Source organism: Elaeis guineensis, chromosome 1, assembly GCF_000442705.2.
Source record: "Elaeis guineensis isolate ETL-2024a chromosome 1, EG11, whole genome shotgun sequence".
In the NCBI taxonomy this organism is placed as follows: Eukaryota; Viridiplantae; Streptophyta; class Magnoliopsida; order Arecales; family Arecaceae; genus Elaeis; species Elaeis guineensis.
Genome location: NC_025993.2, coordinates 160,408,719 through 160,429,371, shown reverse-complemented (window position 1 = coordinate 160,429,371; position 20,653 = coordinate 160,408,719). Strand labels below are relative to the sequence as shown.

The window sequence follows — 20,653 nt, the reverse complement described above, 5'->3', positions numbered from 1 at the left end:
TCTCTCTCTCACACACACATAGATATACACTTAAATACTCTTAAAGGGCATTTTAGTATGGAATGATTATCTAAGATTTAGGATGATATAGATGGAGATGATAAAATTATCATGTTTGATTACATTATGCTGATCTTATATAACAATGATCTCAAATTAATGCCACTTTTCAAATCACCGTCCAACTCAATATTTCTCGAGATTAGGAATCTAACTCACCTAAGGATAGTAATCGCGGGCTTATATTTGAGGAAAAAAATACCTCTCTATCCAACAGAAAAATAGCATATTGATGTATCATTATTATATTAATATTATATTATATTGATATTATATATTATATTATGATTTATTATTAATCATATTACTATCATATTATTATTCAATGATAATTTTAAATTATAGTAAAAATATATTATTGTACTTTATGTTTCTATAATGAAATTATTTAATACATTTCTTCTATTTGCTTTTTTTTTCTAATCAAAATAAATATCAATATTTAAAATAATATATTAAAGTATAAATAAAAATGACTATATAATAATAATTAATATATCTTTATATGATTAATAATTTATATGAATAATAAATATATTTTTATCAAATATATTATGGATGATTTTGATATTATATGACTAGTGATTATGAATTCCTATAGAGCATCAGATAGACTATTTGTGGATCTTTAGAGATTTTTAATCATCAGATTATGATCTATCAAATATAGTAATCTTAGATTACTAGAAATTATATCATCAAGATTCGAATCACCGGTGATTTGGATCACCGAACACCACCTCATGTGAACCTTCTTAAGTGGTTGATAGTTTGTAAATCTTTTGCCTCTCAGTATCATATTAATTTATAGCTACATTTTTTTATTTCTTAAGAAAAACTTCCATCTTTTCTCTTAATTATTTTAAAATATTTATAATAATTATTTTAAATATATAGTTATATGCATTTGAAAAAATCGTCATGAATCTAAAATCATTTTATTGAGATGCAAAGAAATTATTACAATATGATCGATAGCTTTCCTGATTGTACTCAATCTTCCAGTAATGCTACAATCTTTTCCAAAATCTATTGAAATAAACAATATCTCAGGTACTTCTTTCAATCGACGATAATATTTTTAAGATACGAATAATAATAAGCAAATATTGAATATGATCCTAGGTCTCTTGTGCCGCTCGCAACAACTCCCATTTCAAAATGACATTTCCTATCTCCCTGTTTCGACCAGCTATTTCATTTATGCATGTTAGAAGATAAATATATTACGTTAACCTTACAGCATATTTTATTTTAGATAAAATTAATAATGTAGTCTAGTATGCTTGTTCATGAATTCATGAGTACCGTATGATACCTAAATTGAGGGCCAAGCTAGCTTGATGCATCATACATAAATTAATGGACTACCGTTTGAGGCATCAATAAACTCGGCGATCAAGAAGAAAATACTGTTGATGAGCGTTAGATATATAAAATACATATATATAGATAGATAGATAGATAGATATATTGGTAACAGAGAAAAATGAGATAACCCACTACAATCGAATGAAGAGGATGGCCCCTACAGCTATTCTGGTATAATGACATAAGTTTTCGAATTGAATAATTTTGATCTGCTTTGAACTAATAATATTAGTCAGATACTATACTCTTTGATTAGCTTTTTAATGTATATGGATACAGAAAAAAATTAGACGAGGTATAACGGACGTGTTTGATGTATCACTCTTAACCGGTTTTCTCCACAGTCCGTATCAATCGGCCGTCCTCGGACCATGGTGATCTTGGCAGAAGCCCCCGGCCAATTCCTCCAGGACCGCAACAACCCCCGGGGTGCTCGAGTAATTTTAGCACGCAGCCCGCAGCCGTTATATCATCTATCCCCTCCCGCTCTCCCGCATCCTTTTATTCCACGCTCACCTCGCGTGCGACGCACGCCTCGATCGCCTGCAACTCGTCGACACTGAGAACGCGAGGGAGAGACAGCGAGAGAAAAGGAGTCAAAGAAGAGTCTCAGATGAGGTAAGAGAACCCAAACCCTGGTTCCCTTCTTTATCCATCTCCTCGTCCATTTCCTTGTTTGCAGGGCTTCTTCTGGGGTTCCATGAAGTATAGAGATCCCCACATTACTCCGCTTCTTCTTTGATGGTTTCTCAATGGGATTAGGGTTCAAGATCACCTGTTTTTCTTTTTTTTTTTGGAGGTAACGATTTGATATCAATATTTCTGATGAGCAATTCGTTTTCCCCCACGGGTTTTGGATTGCAGACAATTGCGCTCGTTGGAGATTCTTGCGGTGGAGATGAGGACCGATGACGAGTTCTAGCATGCGAATACTCTAGGAGTCTGGAAAAACTGAAAAATGTGGCGTTTCGTTCATGATTTTAATGAGCACCGCAATGGTTTTGTGCCGCGGGAGTGCTATATGTTTCAAAAAGGGTGGACTTCGCCGGAAATCTTTTACCCGTAACATGGTTGCCTTTGCTTCTGAGAGAAGCCGTGTTGTCCGCTTGGTTCCCTGCGCGAAACATGAACACACTAGGAAGAGAACCTGGTGGCAGAAATTCTTTTCGGATGATGGTGATGGCAGTTGGTTTCGTTGGAGCGCGGAGGATGCGCTTGGTGATGCTTATGTTTCCGATGGAAATGGTGGGGAAGAAGATATGTCAGAGGATGAAAAGTTCGAAGCGTGGAAGAGCAGAGCTGAGGCGATATCTGAGCTGCGTGAAGCACAAGAAGATGCAAGGAATACAGAGGATCGGGCATGGGAAGATTGGCTTGGGGGAAATGGGGCATCCAATATAAGTACATCGTCTAGGGATCAAGAATGGGATGCAGGAGCAGAAACATTTAGCGAGGTATCTGATGATCCAAACGTGATAATGCGGGAGAATGGTCTTGTTAAGGCCATCAAAGATTCAGTGGGTGAAAGTGATGATGAGTTGTTGTTTGAGGACAGGGTCTTCCAATATGCTTCAACAAGCTCGGTACGTAGATAAGCCATCTGAATCACGACACCTGCATTGAATTTTTGTTTTTTTTTTTAGCACTTCTCTTAGATCAAACAGTTCTTCTCATGTGATATTTTAATGCCCACCCGGGTGCTGCACTATTTTGAAGTCCTCTTTTTTGTTAGTTGAGAAGTTAGAAATCAAGCAGGTAGGATTAGAGGGACAGATGAGTTTGCTGTCATAATATTTTTGAGATATTATAAATCACCTTTTGAATGGATTGTGAATTTCTGTATACCAATGTGGTTGTAGACTTCCAACTCCTACTAATTAATTATATATAAAACCTGATATACCATTCTCAGATTCCTTTCCCATTGATGTATGGTTTATTCCCCGCATATCTTACTCAAGCACCCAAAAGCCCTGTCTATCCGCTTCATAGACTTTTCTTGACTTGTTATGCTTGATCTGCCATTCTACAACTTATCATGATTGTTACAAAATATTCATCTTTAAATAGGGGGATGTTAGTATATCACATTAGCATGTGAATTAGTTCACTCTTTTTTTTTTTGGTCTTTGAAATGCTATTTTAGTTTTTTGGCTGCAGTGGACTCATAATGTCTGTCTGAGCCTAATTAGCTTTTTGCTTAACTCGAGCACCTATTGTAACCTCATCCATTCAACTGGTTTGGTTTGATTTCTTATATATGATCCAGCATTTTAGATGCATGTCGCCATTAATCATTCATATTTTCATGGGATGGAATTCAAACAGCAAATGACTTACTTATTGAACATTTGGATAGAGTTATTTCATTTTTTAGGAACTTGAAATGGTGTGTTAATGCTTTGCATTTCAAAATAAAGTTGCTTCTATTTTAGATCATGCAGATTACTATAAAGGAGTGAATTTACCTTGTTGGTCAAGTTTGGTGTTTGCAGATATCATGCTTCAAATGAATTCTAGTCTTTGTCACTATATGCATGAGTCCCAGCCAGATGCAAAAAGCTGAGACTGGCACTCTTTAGACTCATGGTGCATGCTTACAATCCCCTTCAATGTAAAGGTACATCAGTATGTCTGCCTGTGCTTGGGGTTGTGCCATATATGTCCAAACTAGCATATGAAAGGGCCATAAACATGCATTAGTGACATGTCTGGGCTATTACGTATCTGAGTAGGTTTGGTCAAAATTCTAGATATCTGAGCAGCTTGCTAGAGGCCCTCATAACCGGAGCAAGTTTGCCTATTGGTCCCTGAAAGTGCAAATAGGTGGATAACTCAAGAATTTTACATAACAAATATTGTTTGCTGGTTAATGCATGGAGTGCCACATTGGTAGCTGAAATCTAAGCCTGTCAACATTGATAGATTCCTAGATATCTATCACGCCTAGACATAGCTTAGGTGGCCGTGGCTAGATATTGCTTCAGCACCATTATTGTGAACAGTTGTCTGTGAGAACTGAGTGCAACAGTGCCTAGAGTGCAGTAACATAGGTAAAAATATCAAAGACATGTTTTCTGCATATGTGTGCAGAAGAGGGAAACCTAAGAAGGAAAATAATGTGGGATAACACAAGGTAAGAGTCTTCCAGATGCTCATAGCTGAACCTTTGGTTTGTTAGAATTTTAGGTTCGGACCTGAATTTTGGAAGAAGTCAATCAAGAGAGCTAATTTTTCTGAGAATCTGGTTCACAGATGTCTATTGTTTCATTCTAGGGTTTAAATGGGATATGAGACTACTATTCAAAAAAAAAAAAAAAAAAATCTAAACCACTCCTAATGTAAGACTTGTATTCACTAATCCTATTCAAAACAAAACTTCTAAACCACTCCTAAAAGAAAAAATAATCTAAAGTTTAACATGGAAATTGCATTAAAATCAAAAATTATCTAAATTTTTACTAAGCTAATGCAAACTACAGTAAGAAAGATGAAATAAGAAGCATTGCTACTTTGTGGAAATAAAACCTATAGAATACTGGCAAAAAAAGATGCAGACCATGCACAAGCATCCATAGATTATGTCTCGTCACTCACTTAATAATCATTTACTTATAACATGATTTATTAATTGATTTCCTTACCAGGAACTGTGTGCATATTGTGCATTCGTGTTCCAATGAAAACAATTGCTGCTTCACAGACCCATATTTTTATCAAATTGCCATTTGATTTGTTGTTGGACTAATTCTTCCTTCTATATATTATGCATTATGAGTAGATTATTGATATGCCCATTCAATTGTTGCAGTTATTCACTGATTGAAATAAATTATTTTCAGGCAAAATTTATTGCTTTGCTGATCCTCGTTCCATAGGCATTAGACTTTCTGGTGCATGACTATGTTCTAATGCCATTTTTGGACAGGTAATCATTTACTTATTTCTTATGACTTAAACGTACCTACTTACACTATCACTCATATTCTTGCTGAATCTTCACAACATTGTAAATTATTAAGCAACAGTGAATTTATTATGAAAAAGATTAGAACATAAAATCTAGAATCTGTGATATGATCCATTTTCATAATCTTGTTAGGTATTTAATATCCTAAAAGTTTAAGAGGTCAACATTGTTCAGAACTGTGATAGAATCGTTGCTACCATTCCTGAAGGGATGTTAGAAAGCACACACTGATGACATTCTAAGGTGCAATGCCCATGAGGATGGTTCTTTCCAGCATTATTGAACTGGTTATAGCAAGTGTGGCCCTTACGTGATGCTTGAAGGACATCAGACAAAACCATTTATCAGACTGAGAATTATCTGCTTTTTCATGTACCCCTTGAGTACCCATTTATAATTCCCAATGTGGAAATGCTGGGTGGTGGTTTTTATTCATGAGCATTGCTTTGCTAGAATTCTTTCTTACAAAATGATCTGATAATTCTTTGCATGGTTATCTGTTAGTCATACGAGACTAATGATTTTACAAGTTCTCTATTAGGAAAATAGGGCACAAGGGTAATAACCTGTGCATTAATAGAAAAGTATTCTGATGTTCACTGAGTCCAATACAAGTAGTCAAAATGGGTAAAATTATAAAATTCTGTAGTTTTGATAATGCGAGACAAGGTATTAATTTTTCCTTTCTTAGTTCTAAAGAAAAAGAAGTGAAATTCTGAAAGAGAAACTAAAGGACAACAAATAGATATATTTAAAAAATATTCAAATAGAATGGTCTTCAAAAGAACCTACTATACAATATCAGCATGATTGATATCCAAATTTTTGGTCTGGAGATCAATTACTAAGCGAGTTTGTCAAGAACCTACATCTTCACTCTTGCCCATTGATCTTCTGATTACATTGCTTAAAGAAATCAAATGCTCAAATGCAAGCTGCTGAGCTCATCCTTGTAAATGCCTCTCAGTGGTGTTTGATGGTTGGGAAAAATTGGATCTCCCCTTCAGTAGTTTTTGTGCCTTCAAGGATGTTGTTCATCACCAACCAGCCTCCACACCCTAGCTTCCTCAATATGAACTCTGACAGCAGCATATTGGATGGTGGTGCTAATGGTGGGGTGGGGTTTCAGTTTTCCTGCCCTAGCTCAAATTTAGTGGCAGTTGGAAGATGACTTCTTTATGATTCCTTGGTCCCTTTGGCAGAGCTGAAAGGGGCCTGAGAAGGATTAGCATTTGCCGTCATGGTCCTCAAGGTACCCAACATTGTGTTAGAAGGAGATTCCAAGATAGTAATTAATTGGTTATCTAGTCCAGTTGATATGGGTGGTACTTCTCATCCAATTTTGGTGGATATGAGGGAGATGATTTCTACATTGGTAGCATTTGAAGCTGTTCATGATTATAGAGAAGCTAATAGCACCGTGGATTGGGTACTTCACATGTTGCCTATCATTCTGGATCGGTGCTCTGGAGATAGTGCATCTGTGCCTCTTCAGTTTCGTAACGTTTTGTAGACCAATGCCAATGCATGTATCTATACTAGGTGTATGTAATTTAGTCATCCTAATAACAAAGAAATTTCTACAAAATATTAGAAACAGAGGAGGCAGTGCTTTCCCTGTCAATGGAAGTTCTTGCTAATGATTGAGGTGCAAATTGATTTTTGAAGGAGCATTCCATGTATGTCTAATTCTATTCAGCATGGCAGGCTAAAAAGGAAAAGAAAATAAAGACTAAATAAGGGAAGTTAAATCTCAATGTTTATCGATAGTGATATATCTTGTAAGCCAATGCATTGGAAATTTCTCCAAGGCTTTATGCATGTCCCCCTGTTCTCACATTCTAATCTGCTCTGTTATCTACCAGAGTTTGTTGCATTGATAATGCCAGGGCCAGTTTTTAGACATTGTCTCTGTTATAGCTATTTTCTCATCACACATTTGTAATCATCTCTCCAATATGTTACAATTTTTATGTCATAGCATCTTATATGTAAGTTGGTACACATTTTGATTTAAGTGAACATGAAACTTACTCCTCCATCATAAGAAAATCTTTGCTCTCTTTTAGGAAAAATAGAAGAAAGAGAAATCCTTGTCCGCTTGTTAATTGGTGCAGCATTTCACTACTAATAGACTGCGATTTTTTTTCCTTGTTCCAAAGATAGTACTTGAATTTCTATGAGCATGGTCAGCTTATGGGGATAATGTGATTGATGAACTTCTCCTTAATGCTGAAATTGGTTGATTGCATTTGGTGCATTGACAATGATGTAGATATGATTACTCTCATTATGGGCTTTCAGATACCAATGTTTTATGTATACTAGGTATGTGAAGACTATACCGCTTGCTGCTGAGTTGCTTGATGTACGAAGACATCAAAAACTTGAGATGATGAAAACTCTCAAAGTAGAGAATGCACGATTGCGCTTAGAAGTAGAGATTGGTAAATCTCCTCCACTTTTTGATGAAGAAGTCTGGTTGGAGCTGCGGCACCATGCGTAAGTTTCACCTTTTTTATTTCTTTTTCTTTTTCTTTTGTGCAGCTTGTCTATCATAATTTTGACATATTTCCATGAGTGCAAGCATGTGCATGAGTGCATACATGATCCTCTACTCTATGTCCTTGCTCCCTACATTGTTATTAAAAGAATTACATATAAGTTGCATTACTTTGCATCACAAATCACTATTCTTGTTTGCATGGTGGACTCTTTTGTTCTTTTCTTTAACTGCAAAAAAGTTGGATTCTTGGAATGTATAGCCATACAAAGTGAAAGATTTGGAGTTTTCTTGGTCATATTAAGGAAATATGAACATTTAAGTGAATGACAATTGCATTATAGAAGCAAACAAACCTGCTCATTACCAAAAGGATATTTCTACTTTTTCTTTATTGAAGCATAAGATATATAATCTAGAGTAAGTAGAAAAACTATTGTGCTTGGCTATACTTTTTTCCCAAAAATAACCTAGTTACCTAGAGGCAGTATTGTACAACTTATGGCTCTTCTATTCATAGCAAACTCATTGTATGTGTCACCTTGAGTTGAAGGAAGTCTGAGAAAGTTATAGCCTCTGGGTGATTTTGCGCATGAGGCCATGCATTTCAAGTTGATATTGGACCCAACTTAAGTATTGTTTACCTTTGTCTGCACATAGTAGAACTTGGTCATTTTACATTGGTCTGCATAATAGGACTTGGTCGAGACCAAGGATGGTAGAATCGGTGCGTGTAGGTGTGTCTTCGCTGGTGATCATTATGGTATAGTACTAGTACATATTGTACCAAACTACAGCATGCTAGAACCACTAGAAGGGGGAGAGAGGGAACGGAGAGGAAGAAGGAGAGGGAGGACGAGGGAGAGGGGGGAGGGAGAGAGAGTGGGGGGCTCACCTATGAGGAGATTGGGGACATCATCTAGCTTCAAGCTTGAATTGGAGAGGTGAGGGTTTCAGGTCCGCATGGGAGAGGGTGTGAGAGGCTGGAGGAGGAGGTGAAGGGACTGGAAGAGCTTCTAAAGGAAGGTGGAGAGGTTTCAATTTGGGGAGGGAGAGAGAGAGGGAGGGGGGAGGAGGCAGAGGGGTTGGAGGAGTTTTCAAAATGGACAAGGACTTGCGGAGAGGTTTCAATTTGGGTGGGGAGGGGGGAGAGAGGGAGGTAGAGGAGGAGGCGAAGGGGTCAGAGGAGAGAAACCCTTTTAAAGGACACAAAATCGTGAATCGTGGAGGCTTCAATTCAATAGGGATTTCGGCAAACAAAAGGATTTAATGTTTTGAAAAGAAGCTCTGAACCATGCAGGTAACCAATTGATCGAGTTCGGTATCCCGAATGAGCTAATTCAACACAATTTTATATCCCAAACTAGCCGATTTGGCACTGTTCGGTGATTTTTGGTCAGGACCTTGTAAACTATGACTAGGACCTAACCTGGCTATAGATTTCCAAACCCGACCTGCCCTAAGTTGTTCACGTCTTTATTATGTCATTTGTGTTCCAACCTAGTGCACTGTGTCAAAACCATTACAAGGGTTGTGAACTAAACAGGAACTCTAAATTTGGTTTAGATGTCCTTTGATTTTCTACCATGTTAAAGCTTCCATAATTAACTCCTCCACAGATTATTCTAAAATATTTAAAATGACTTAGAAGGTGGCTTTAGACTTTTAGCATTCAAGTTACACAACAAAACTTCTTTTCAAATCTACTATAATCTTGGTGCTTCTGTTGTGTTGCTTTATCAGGATAGAATTAAGAGATGAATGGATATTGGAGAATCGGAAAACATTTGCAAATATCTGGTCGGATAAGGTGTATGGGATTGCATTATTTATTCTTATCTATTTTAATAAGAGCAAAGTGAGTTTGCTATCTAATACCTTACTAATTTTTTCTTTTTTTTGCTTTCATGGAATTAGTATAATTGCATTCACCACAAGGTTTGCCATACCGTGTCGAACCGGTCGATACACCCCATCTCGTACCGGACCGGCGGGAAACCGGCACGATTCGGCCGATAAAATCGGTACACCGGCGGTACCGAAGAATAAAGAATGAAAAGTGAGAAAGAGAGAGAGAGGGGAGGGAAGGGAGGGAGGTGGGAGCCGTCGGAGGCCGGTGGTGGCCGGCTGCGGCCATCGGAGGGCTTCCGAGCCCCGTATCGCCCGATAGGGCTTTTAAGAGAGCAAAAAAGAGAGAGAGCGCTCGGAGGGGGGGCGGGGGACCTACCGGACAGACGGTGCCTCCGTTGCGAGGCTCCCGATGGCCAACGAGCCGACGCCGACGGCCTGAGGGCGGTCGAGCGGGCGGAGCCGCGGAGCCCCGCCGCGGCTCCACCCCCTTCTTCTTTTTCGAAACAGACGATGTCTGTTTCGATTTTTTCTTTTTTTTATTTTAAACTTATGAAGTCAGCAACTGGGTTGCCGACTTAAGAAATTTTAAAAAAAAAAACAAAAATCGTGAAGCCGGCAAATCGTTTGCCGACTTCACTTAAAACCATGTTTTTAAAAAAATTTGCGAAACAGGGCGATGCCCCTGTTTCACGCCTGCAGCGCCGCGCGCGTGGACGGCGCCCTCCGACGGTCACGGCGGCCAGTCGGAGGGCGTCCGACGGCCCCGCCGGCTCCTTCCCCTCCCTCTTTTTTTTTTTCTTCCTCTTTCTCTCTCTCTATTTCTCTCTTTTTTCTTCCGGTTCGGATTGTCGGTTCTGTATGGTATGAAACCATACCGAACCGTACTGCCGGCCGGCCGAAATGGCCGGCGGTACCGGTTCAGCAAACCTTGATTCACCATATTTAAATTTTTCTGGTCTTTAAATGATCCTTTCTTATTCTTGCTTTAAATATTTAATGCAATCTCATATTATAAGAAGATATTTCTTAACAAATGTTTTCTTATTGGTTTTAGGGTTTCAGTAGTTTACATGTGGATGCAAAACCTATGATGGGTTTATCCTTGTGTTTCTTTATTTGACTTGGGATCACATATTTTATTAATACTTGTTTAACCTTTATTATAATTACTAAATCATTATATTGATGGAAGAATTCTTCTCATATGGTCGAAAAATTGAGAAAATATATTCATGGTCTTGGCGATGATGAAGAGAAGCAAGGAATAGCTTTATATGGGGAATATGGAATTAATGTGTTAAACTAAGTTGCTTTGCTTAATCTATCTGTTCTGACAAATAAGTATTTAATGACTCCTTTTGCAGAAGCAACTAGACTTAGGTACCATAACAGTGCAAATTTTGTCCTGCATCAATTTCTAATCTTATATATGAAAACATATATCAGATTAGATGGAATGTTCTGTGTGTGTTCAAGGGCTTGATGCTGTAAGCACTAAGCACTATGTGTTTTCTCTATGTCATGATGTTGACTGCATCCTGCTACCAAATTAAAGTAAGGTGGTAAACCTTGACATACCTTTTTAAGTGCATTTTTGGTTTCACATGTTGTCAATAAATGACTGTTTATTGCACCAATCATGGGTACACTGTTAAGTTCACCAACACATGATCTTCATGTGTTTCATAGATAATTTCTTGTGGATGGGATATGATAATTGCAACTACAACTTCCTTGTATTCTTTGAATTCCTCACACTCAGATTCTCGATGATTGTCATGGAATTGTGGACTGTAGAGATCCTCATTGTCTATGTGATCCTCATTATCGATCTTCATTGTCCATTGTGTTGAGTAGCCCTTTTCTATATTTTGATTAACAATGAGAGAAATTTGCAATTCCCATTTTATGGGGGGTTCATTTGAGGAAAGACATTTTCCATAATGCAATCATCTTGTTCAAGCTTCTTTTTGTCAAATCTACCCTCCTCTCTGTGTGTGCATGTGCACACACAAACGTGTTTATGTGCATCATATCAAGCCCAGAATTTGTGTGTGGTATTTTGTTGGTACATGCTTGCTAATTCTTCTGCAGGGGATACCAAAAAACATGCATCAGGTGTCACATCATCTGTAGGAGTGATTAGCATGTAGGAAATATAGATTAACAGATAGGAAGAAATAGAAGAAATTTTTTGATAGAATATCATAAAATGATGTAACCATGTTCATCAACTTTAGTAACTCCACATACTAACGTATGAAGAAACTGGAACACAATTTAATTTTGATCATAACTCCTGATATTGATATGGACTCTGCAGTATGGGATTTCGTAATGGCTATCTGAATTATGTAAACTTCATGAACTCAAATTTTAGGAGACAAGCAAAATATATGGTGCAAATTGAGAACCTGATAGAGTATAGAATTCAGTTATACATCCAAACTTATTGGAATGACAAACATTATGCACATGAAATCAGTATTTAAGTAAAGATAATGGCTGAATCTAAAACTTTTGCTCTGGATTAAACTTTACAAGCTGATTGGTTGACAACATTATGTCTTTGGCCAACAACTATCGAGCTGAGGTCACAGCAAGCTAACCCCACCCTTGCTTCAGTAATTGATCATTGGTTGCTGGTATGTTGGATTACTTTTCTCTGTTTCTGAGCTCTTGTAACTGGATATAGATGGACTATAAATTTTAAAAGATAATTTCTTGAGGTTCCCATGCCTTATGTCAATAGAGTTCACAATCTTCTCGATGGCAACTTTGTATGTCTATTTTTATATTCTACTAATACAAGACTTTGCTAGTAATTGTCTTAGATGCATATCTTGTGTTGACTGCTTTTTGTGTCTTCAGGTTGCTTTGCTGAAGTTTACAGGATATAAGTTATTAAACAATATCTCAGACACTGGGATGGCGTTTCTTATTATTCTAGTTACAGATATTTTTTTGGGGTAAGATATTTGAATTGTTGATACTGTCTTAAATTTCACTTTTTACATATGATTGGAAATAGAGTAATGCATGCTTTGTTGCTTTTTTTTTTTTTGTGCTTTTTGTGTGCTTGGAAATGATGAGACTTGTGCACCAAGAATCATCATCTTCTCTAACGATGGTCTGCTATCACATTCATGGTTTAAAAAAAAAAAAAAGAAACCTGATAAGCTAGAATTGGAAATGAAAAGTTACTTTATATGTTGGAATTTTATCCCATAGATGAGATACATTAGAAATTATTGGTTATTTGATTCTTTTTTCTGTTAAATACATTTATCAATTGTTGAAGGTTCTTGTATTAATGCAAGATTGCAAATTGATTGACTACTTTGGGACTCGTTACCCTGGTGTGGATTTGGTTGGTTTTCTTATTCCGATGTTACAATCCATTTACACTTTTTGCTTGATGTGCATTTAACTATTTATGCAAATTTCTTGGTGCAAACTGCGAGTGATGCTAGCTGATAATAAGAATCTCATAGTTAATATGTCATATATTTGAGATGCTCATCATTTTATTGAAGTGCAGGTATCATTCTGAAGCGGGCTGGCAGGCTTTGATAGAAATAATTCTTGAACATTATGGGCTTGAAGTTGACCAGGCTGCAATAACTATTATTATCTGCTCCTTTCCGGTTGTTGTTGATGCTTGTGTGAAGCTTTGGGTAGGTTGCCGTGTCCAGATTTTTCATACTTTTCTCGAACAGAAATGAAATTATATCATACTGTAAAGGCAATTGTTCCACCAGAACCAACAAGATGTTCGTCCTATAGGCTATAGGTAACTTGCTGGACCAAAGAAATAAAATCCATCGGAGGGAGATAAAGGCTATATAGAGAGGATACACAATGCAATGATTTTCCCTCATTTCACAGGATGCTGAAGTGGTGCAAATTGCAATGCATGAAACTTACAATTTATATCCTCCAAATTCTTTACCCTAAAACATTAGGGTGATTCTCCTCATAGTAAACCTTGGGCAGCATCCAACGTTCCACCTTCTCAATTGAAGAGAGGGGCTTGCCTATGACACTGACATTGGATGTTCAGGTGTACATATAATGAAGCATGAGATGCAGAACATCCTTTCTTAAAAAACAGGCACCTGTTGTCAAAGCTGAGCCCCTTGTCAAAATTTGCCCCAACTAACTTGTAAAGCTTGAACATCCAAAGGGAAAAAATAGGTTCTGTATTTTCTTATCAATGTATACAGTTTCTTATTATCAGTTGTACTAATCCCTGGATGATTCAATTAGAGTTTCACCTTAATTTTTTTTATTATCTGCATTCCTTTTAATAGTTTGTCAACAGTTGATCATCCAATAATCACTCTTATACTAAGCATCAAGACCTCTATATACTTGTCTTTTACTACAGATTCCCTGTCACTAGTCTTTCAACAATCACTGTGGTCTTACTCTCAAGTCTCAATGTTATATCCATGGTGTACCTCAACACAAGCACCAATATCAGCAATATCCTATTGTAACTGCATAGACATTAGAATCCTCTACAATTTTCTCTTTTCCCTGATAGCAACTTCAGTTAATAGTCTTTTTGCAAGGCCTCAAAATTATGTTCTTTTTTCTTTTCTGCTAGCAGTCAAGTGCTTAGGCATAAGAATTATGTCTCCTTTAACACATCTTTCTTTTCTTTTGAGTCATGTGCTGATTAAACTTTTACTTCTCCCTCCCATGCCAATCCTTAACAAGGAAGAATTTTAAATACGTTATGATTATCTAATAAGAATGTCAAAGCCCTGATTACTAACATATACCTTGAAAACTTGGAAGAATTCAACTATCTCAAGCAAGATCTATTGTACCAACCCATACCGCCCTGTACTTGACCACACCCTATTATACCAATAAGGTACCGGTACAATACCAAGGTTTGGTTTGGCATATGAATCGAATCGATCTGTACAAGTTTGAAACAAGCAAAATTGCTTCGCATAGCCTTGTACTGACCCATAACACCCATTTTTGGGAAGTACTACAACTAGGAGTGAGAAAAAAACTTTAGGAGCTTGTGTCAATATAGGATGTGTATTGACAATACCAATTCTACAGTACCAAATCAACTACATGTTAGTGTATTTTCCATATTAGATGTATACCCTAGAAGCCAATCGGGCTGACACGTTTATTTTTCACAGGATATAGTTTTGTACTTGATCTTATTATTTATTAATAAGATTGGGCAGTTTATTTTCATTCATGTTGTGTATGTGTCCATGAATCATCCAAAAAATTAATAAGATGATGACGCATATTCTCAAGAGTTGAGAATTTGAAGCATGTGTCATTGATAATTAATTCTTAAATTGCTCCCGATCGATGGATTATCATGGGGATAGTGATTGATCCGATAAGATTGGTGCATGGATAGCTTTCCTTTGGGTAGACGAGTCTCGAGTCTACAGTATAGAAACACTGGAGTGAGAAAATAGATGATTGTTAAAGAACAAGTGTACTGAGCATTACCAATACGAAAAGTCACTTAGATGTCTACTCACTCGTCAGTGACTTTTTTGATACTGTAGTGGTGTGACTGATTTTTTGACCTCCGGTACCTCGATTTTTCATAATGGGATTGCTATAGTTTGACTGTACATACACTTGGTCTGTAGCTATATGAGTCCTTACGGTGCAACTTGGCTGCAGTAGATTCATTGTAGGAGTGGGTGTGCATCTAGATAGGATTTATCGACCTTAGTAGATGAGGAGAAGTCCTATGTAATTTATGAGATTGAGTTCTGAAAATCATGACCATGGCAGTGTGAATAATAGAAAGGAGTTTTTATAAGATTTCACAGTATGAATTCGAGTTGAATAAATCTTACATATGATAAATGGAGTTTGATGAGTTTTCATAATCTCTATCTTATTGGGACTCACGATAGAAGAACTGTATCACATGATAACTATAATTAAGAGGTTTATTCATTCCATTCAGCTGGATTGCCACTACATGCTGCTAGGCGTCACTGGTGGATTGTGAGATCAACGAGAATTATTTTGATGATCAATACTTCTCGTTGGTGAGTTGGAATTATTCCAATCTATTGAAAGGAATTTCAATGATATTCGTGATGGAGATTACAATATATCTCACTATCAGATAGAGTAGAATCTATGGGATAACACACATAAGAGGTTCTGATTGATCAGATAATTGAATTACGATTTGAAAAGGTGGATTCAATGATCAATATGATTGATGATTGGACTGATTTGTAAAAGTTACAGGAGAGGACTTACTAACAGTTAGTGAGTTAAAAGAGGACTTATTTACAATTCTTGCTATATTATTTGATTTGATCAAATAATTGAGGTTGAGTCCTAATCAAATTAAATTGGGATTTAATTTGATTGGACTTGTTTTGGTTTTTACTCAGATTGGGTTTCATAAGTCTAAAAAAATTTAGACTCAATAAGTAGTTGACTTATTAAGAATCCCAAACCACATTGGACTCTAACTAATGTTTGACTTGGATTAGGAAAGGATGAACACCTCATATCAGATGCCAAAAACCAGGGATCACTGGTGGTTCTCTTGTGCTTTTGCGTGGAAATAAAGGAGGCACCAAGATGTTGGGGCAGGACTCTATCCTGAAGAGTCCCAATGCCCCAAGACTCCTATTCCTAACCCTAGGCATTGATGGGTTTTAACGTGGAACTATATGTGGGCATGCCTCCTCATGTGAAAGGAGGATCAGCGTGAAAAATTGAGAGGCGGCGTGCAAAAGGCTAGAGGTGCAACAAAAGAAAAGTAAAGAGAAAGGGGCGCACTAAGATAAGATCTCTCACGCCTTCTTTCTCTTGCCCTCACACGTCCAAGGTGTTGGACGTTCTCAAGCCTCCCTTCTTTCTTCTCTTGGGCATCCAAAGGGTTTGGACATTTCCTAGCTTCCACGCCTCATCTTTTCTCCCTTCTTCCTCCTCTGGCTTCTCTATTGGTCTCTTGAGAAGAGAAACAGGACAAAAATTTCAGCATCTAAGGAGCGATCTCTGCAAGGAAGCTAACACCCTGGTGAGATCAGGATCTCCTGATTAGATCAACCTCATGTGAATATCTGTAAAGGCTGAACACGTGTGCGGCTTTAAAGGAACCTTCTAGACATTCATGGATCATCAAATCGCGGTGAAGATTTACCCGCGCAAGGTGAAGATCAGATCTTCCTTTTTATTTTTTTTATCTTAATCTTAATTATGAGGGATCCTGGTGTTTTAGAGATGCGATCTCATGCATGCATGTGTACATTAAAAAGATTTTATTCTTATTTTATTTCCGCTGCATTTTAAATTTTAATGATGTATGCTACCAGATTTCCTAACATCCCGATTCCGGTTTTGCAGATCTTGTTCTCAAGAAACTTCAACCTGAGTTCTTTCTCTCATTCACCATGCTCAGCATTCATCAAACCTCTCCTCCATGTGGAATATGAGACCTGCTCTTGCCTAATCTTAATTTAATTAGAAGAGTTCCTTGGCTGGCCCTAAAAACTAACCTGTTCTTTCTGATTTTGTTTCATGCAAATCAAATAATTAGACCTTAACTTATAAGTTGTTAAATGGATTTTGAAACTGTTCAACTTTAGTGGACTCTTCTGATAAATCAAAAGTTTGTCTGCATACGCTAGTGTCATCCAGTCTGATATTTTTTTTCCTTGCTGTTCTATTTGTCCTACAACTTGATCCTTACCTCCATTAAAAGTCGCAAGTCCATATTGCAACCAAGAAATGTTATACAATAACCATCATCTAGTGCAGAAAGCTCATAATTTGTAGCTTCCAGCAGCTTGAAGAAGGGATTCAGGTGTGAGAGTGGGGTAGCAGTTCTCTTGGACCTGGTCACTCTAGGAAGCTAGTGCTACTAAATGATCTGTAATATACGTTTGAGCACCTGAACTGATGAAGTAGTGAAATTATTGGAACTTTCTTTTCTTTTTTCATGTTATATGGATGAAATATTCAGAAATCAAAACTTGATCTTGACAGCATGAAGAAATAACAAAAGTTCCTTGGCGTGAGATGTTGCTGGAAGTATGAAATAAGCAGGTACAGTAGCAGAAGGATTCCTTAGGAGTTGTGTGCTTGATGTTGATGGTTTGGGTTACTATGGCTAACTTTATTCCTTTGTATCTTCTTTAGCCTTTCTTTGTCAAACCTGTTCAATTCTCAAACATTCCAACGACAACAAAAAGGTAAAACAAAAAAGAAATGATATTCACTGATTGCTTCCCTTCCCTCCCCCATCCACTCAACAAAAATGCATCTGCAATCATCCAGTAAAAGGACCATTTAGATGATTTCTCTTGGTATCTCTCATTACTCTTGCACAAAATTGTACAACAATGTGATGTTTTTATTACTCCATGTCATCAAGTTTTTGAAGTACTAATTGCCCTCATATTAAGTGAAAGTGCCAAAAACTCCTTAATATCAACAATTGTAACCTCAATGCATTCTAACTGGACATTTCTACTTTCACAGCAGAACTTATGATTTAAGTTTGTTACTGAAAAAATAATCCACCAAGGCTCTATAGCCAAAGACATGGTACCTTAAATTCGTTGATGCTGTTCCAGGGAGTCACCTTCTGACATTCCAGTGCTATCTGCAATATCATGATCAGTATGAGTCTTAATTATAATATTATTTTTCATCCTGAAAATTTTCTCTTTTTTGCAGTTATTCAAATTCCTCCCAAAGCTAACTCCAAATGTAACAAATATCTTACAGGAAATGAAGCGGCACTAGTGAAGCTTTTCATGGAACGTTTTTTCTCATCTTGGGAACTACTGGATGGGGATCATGCTTCAATTGTATGATTATCTTTCCTTCGCACTTCTACTTTCTACTGCATAGGTTTTGCAAGATGATACATGCAAAATTCATGCAACTGAGAAATCAAACTCAGCCCAGATCAAACAGCCTATTGCCTTCATCACCATCAGTTAACTTTCTATGGGTATTTAGTAATAACTTAGCTCAAAGTAAAAGTCCGGTCATGACTGTTTCTAGAAATATTTGTTATTATCTCATGCATTTTTTGGTTAAATAACTGATAAATAATTTGTGTGTGTGTAAAAATGACATTGTATGCTCTTCCTGTTATGAGCATATCAAGTTCATCCTAGCCTACCTATGATTTAGAGTAAATGCCAATAAATTCTTCTTCTCTCTGTTAAAGAACATCTTAAATCACTTTTGTGCCAATTTTTTTCGATTTTACCACCAATCAACAAATTATCCTTTTTGTATGTGCATGTGCATGTATGAGTGTACATAAGTATGCTCAGTAAATGACAAAGAGGGAACTTCAGGCTGGTTGGATTAAAATGAATTTTCTGGATTTGCAACATTAACAAAGTGAACACAGAACCAGTTGTTGTAAAATGTAAGTGCCTCTCTTGCAAATTCTGTAGGTCTTGAAAAAGTTTCCTTGGCAAAGGGTAGATTTAGGTTTGCCTGTATCCTAGAATTCCTGATTGTGATATATTTTTTTACGGCAATAAAACCGTTCCCATTTTGCTTGATTTGTGGGTGCAGGTCACACCTTGAAGCTGTATTTGCCAAATAGTGTGCATGCTGCACTGGATTGAACCCCAAAGGCAGCGTCGCTCTGAAGTACCCAGTTCTATGTTTTTTGTTTTTTTGTTTTTTTTTTTCTCCTTCCGGGAAGTGTTTTCCAGCCCTCTTAGAAAATCTTCTTTGGTCCTTAAAATTCATTTCAACATTGTCAACCTTTCTAACCCAGAGGTTCACAAAATTTTGTCCCCATAGTTACTAGTCAGAAGAAGAGCTTTTTGTAGCCCGTAAAGGAGATGAGCGACCCATATGATTTGTGTCATTTGGGTCCTACATAAGCCAAGATCTTGAAGTGATATATGTGCAGCATGAGCTTCACTGTTGTCAATCTGTGACTGGGGAAGCTCACAAGAATCACGTTGAAGCGAACACCAAGCACTTGCACTCTCTTGCGTTGGTTTTTCACTTATAGTAATTATCATCATTTGAAGTACTGCATCCAACAGGCTACCTAATTCAGGAAGTTAAAAAAGTCACTTCTAGAAAGAATGGATCTCATTATGCAGAACTTCAGAATTTGGGAAAGGTTTGTGAAAGCGATCTCATGTGAAATTTTCGAGTACCACGTGATTCAGGGTCCAGCGGACCCATCTCTCTCGTTCTCTCTCTATTCACTTTCACATGGCCCCATATGGGTTTCCTTCAGCCACCATCACGCCAAATCATGAAGCATGCATGGGCGGCAAAAGGCAAGAGCAACCTCTTTTTAAGTAAAACCCAGGATATCCTCTTCTCCTGATTGATCCTAATAATCATAGACACCACATGCCTGTGTTTCTACAGTAACCTAGTTGAAGGTTCCCCTACTTTTGTTTGGCAGAGATAAAGGTCTCCTGAAAGTAAACACATCTTGGGCGAGGAGCTTTGCCGGGATGATCCTTTTCAGCTTTTGCTTCTTAGTCCAAGCCTAATCCATTGCAGGGGGCTGGGCGAAGCACCGTAGTCCCAGGAGTTGAACCTTTGAGTAGTATCTTATTTGCCGACCTCTTACTGTACTTCGAGGAGTCACATGCACGCTTGGCCTACACAGCTACGGCTTATCTAATAATTTATTGGGGTTCATGTCATTTTTTTTTTTTTCTTTTCTCTTTTGGTCTCTGTGGTGGTGCGGACTGCGGAGGGTGGTGCGTTTCGAGTTGGATATTCCGCAAAGCAGGTTTATTGGGATAATTTATTTGCCACGAATTGAGCAAGCTCTTGGCTCATTTGAAATGAAGTAGGTACAAATCTCATGCAAAGAGTTGCACATGTGGTTGAATCATTTGTTGCAGCTTTTGCTGGCAACTGGA

The 20,653-nt window shown here is 37.3% G+C and overlaps 1 pseudogene; it reads left to right on the top strand.

Moving 5' to 3' along the window:
- Window positions 1-1,865: 1,865 nt before the first annotated feature.
- Window positions 1,866-19,802, top strand: LOC105039363 (protein DAY-LENGTH-DEPENDENT DELAYED-GREENING 1, chloroplastic-like; annotated as a pseudogene).
- The last annotated feature ends 851 nt before the right edge of the window (window positions 19,803-20,653 follow it).